Genomic DNA, 2716 nt, shown 5'->3' on the forward strand with positions numbered 1-2716 from the left:
GGCCAAAGACATGAAGCGACAATTTTTCAAAGAAGATGTATAAGTGGTCACCAAATATTTGAATAAGTACTCAATGTCACTGTTACAATTTAGATATGAGATATCACCCAAAAGCTCATGCACAGGACAATGAAAGAAAGCTTAGAGGTGGAATGATGGGATAATGGAAGCTTTATCCTAATCAGTGAATGAATCCACCAGTGCAGATTAAATGGTGGCAACTATAGGTAGACAAGGTGTAACTGAAGGAGATGGGTCACTTAGGGTGTCCCTTTGGGTTTATATGTTGTCCCTGGTTAGAGGAGCTCTCTCTGCTTCCTCCTGTCCATGTCCTGAGCTGCTTTCCTCCTCTATGTCTTTCCACCATGATTTCCTGTCTCAACTTAGGCTCAGTGCTATGGAGTCAGCCATCTGTTGTCAAAGACATCTGATTCCATGAGCCAAAATATACTTTTCCTTCTCTGTGTTTTCTTCTCTGGTATTTTGAAAAAGTTGACTAAAACAAAAATTCATATCAAGAAGTATTTTGGTTGCTGTGACTAACCTAACCACATGTTTCAGATTCTTTGAAAACTTTTTGGAACTTGTGGGCACAATTTTGAAAAGAGAGAGATGCAAGTTGTAAAAGCTTTAGGTTGTTGTGAGCAGAGTTTAGTGGGTGATTCTGATGAAAACTCATAGACCAGAAAGCTGATGGAACTGTGGACAGTAAAGACTGGGCTCATGAGTTTTCAGAGGAGGAAGATTCTATTCCAGGGATGGAATTCAGGGGCACTCAAGCACAGAACTACATCCCCAGACCTATTTTTTTAATGTTAAAATTTCTTTCATCATAATGATTATGGGCATTATATATAGGGCAAGGTGAGCACTCAAGGCAAATGAAGAAAGCACCTTTCTCCTCCATTTAAGCAGATGAAACATTTTGACATTTTCATGATATGCAGGTTGAGTTAATACATTAACTTGGGTTGATAACTGGCAATAACAAATTTTTGTAGTTTGGGTTCTTTTGCCATAGCAACTCCAAGTAATGTAATTCCAGAACTATGCTGTGAGCTCTGAAATGGTGTTCATTTTAACATTCTTGAAGCTTTCATGTCTTAATTGGACACCTCTTAAGGCAGGGAACTGTCTGTTAAAAGAATGTTTTCCTCTTTGCTTACCCAGGCCACCAGCAATCTTTTTCAACTGTTATAAAAATAAACTGGATGAAACTGTTGTGCCTGGATTTCTTTTTAAAACATTAGCTCCCTGAGAGAAGAAAGAAGTCCTAACCAATTGTTTTCATGAACAATGACCCCAGTACAATGTACCTAATGTCCTTTGCAGCAAAACTAAGAAGTCAGGCAACCCTGCTCATCTTGACTAGTTTATCAATAATTTATATACAAGATATATTTAAAGCTGATTTCAGACCAGGTATTGCAACCATAATCCCAAGAAACTGTTCAGTTTTAGCCCACTGAGGTTCTGGAAGATGCCAAATCAAGTGAGAAATCATCTCAAAGCAGAGTGGTGGTTCATCATCTTTTACAAGTGAGAGGAAAACATCAATAGAGAAGAAATAAAACAATTTCTCCTATATTCATTGAATCCTACAGCTATATTCACAGCCTTAGTTGACAAAATCCAGAGTTTTCAATTTCCTGATATAGCAATCCCTTTTCAAGGTGACAGCTAATACCAAGAAGAGTTTTCAGGCTTTTCTTTGCCATGGCCCATGAACTCCAGTCTTTCAATAGGAATCTCTTTCTCTTTCACTGCTTTCTGGATGCACTGCTGGTAGCTCTTGAAGAGGTCATCATACGGGTCCCCAGAGCCATCTCCCTTGAGGAACTTTTTGGCAAACTAGAGATTGAAGCACTGGTCGTACTCGTGCTTCATGTCGGTGCAAGCCTCCCTGATGCTGTTCATGGCTATGGCAGAGGTGACAGAGCCATAGCCTATTTTGATTTTATTTAGAGACAGAGTCTCACTGATTTATTTACTTTTGCTGAGGCTTTCTTTGAACTCACCATCCTCCTGCCTCAACCTCCTGAGCTGATGGGATTACAGGCATGTGGTATGTGGATTGAGACTTTCTATGAGAGTGAATTTAAAGCTTATGGACTAATTAGTCTGATGTAGAAAATCCCATCCCTCATATGCTTTAAATTATCTCTTTATGTGGTTTTGTTCTACTATATTATTTACAGAATAATGTCATGAAAAGAGTCTGTACATATTAGTACAGATACATTCTTTTCTGAAATATGTTCAACATATTATTGGTTGAATCCAAAGATGCAGAACCCATGAATGCAAATGTTTGATTTCTTCTTCAAAAAAATATATTAAAATTCAAAAACAGAAAGCAAATTGGCATGATATCAACTTAGAGGAGATATTACAGTGCATACTTCTAACTGTGATAGTCAATTTATGCTATCACCTTGACTGGATTAAAGAATGCTTATTCTCTTTTATTGCTGAGTAATATTCCATTGTGTATACACACCACATTTTCTTTATCAATTTATCGACTGAAGGGCATCTAGGTTGGTTCCACAATTTTATATTATGAATTATGTTGCTATAAACATTGATGTGACTGTGTTCCTGTAGTATGATGTTTTTATGTTCTTTGGGTCTTTATATATCTTAAGAATTTTTTTGTCAGTGTACAAGTTGGTGATCTCCAGAGAAACAGAATACATACATATATACATGCACA

At 37.3% G+C, this 2716-nt stretch overlaps 1 pseudogene; it reads right to left on the reverse strand.

Moving 5' to 3' along the window:
• Positions 1-1680: 1680 nt before the first annotated feature.
• LOC124105027 (TP53-regulated inhibitor of apoptosis 1-like) lies at positions 1681-1917 on the reverse strand (annotated as a pseudogene).
• Between the last annotated feature and the right edge of the window lie 799 nt (positions 1918-2716).

This window comes from Marmota monax, unplaced genomic scaffold, assembly GCF_021218885.2.
Source record: "Marmota monax isolate L192 unplaced genomic scaffold, Marmota_monax_Labrador192_F-V1.1 WCK01_AAM20220418_F8-fsc00608, whole genome shotgun sequence".
Taxonomy (NCBI): domain Eukaryota; kingdom Metazoa; phylum Chordata; class Mammalia; order Rodentia; family Sciuridae; genus Marmota; species Marmota monax.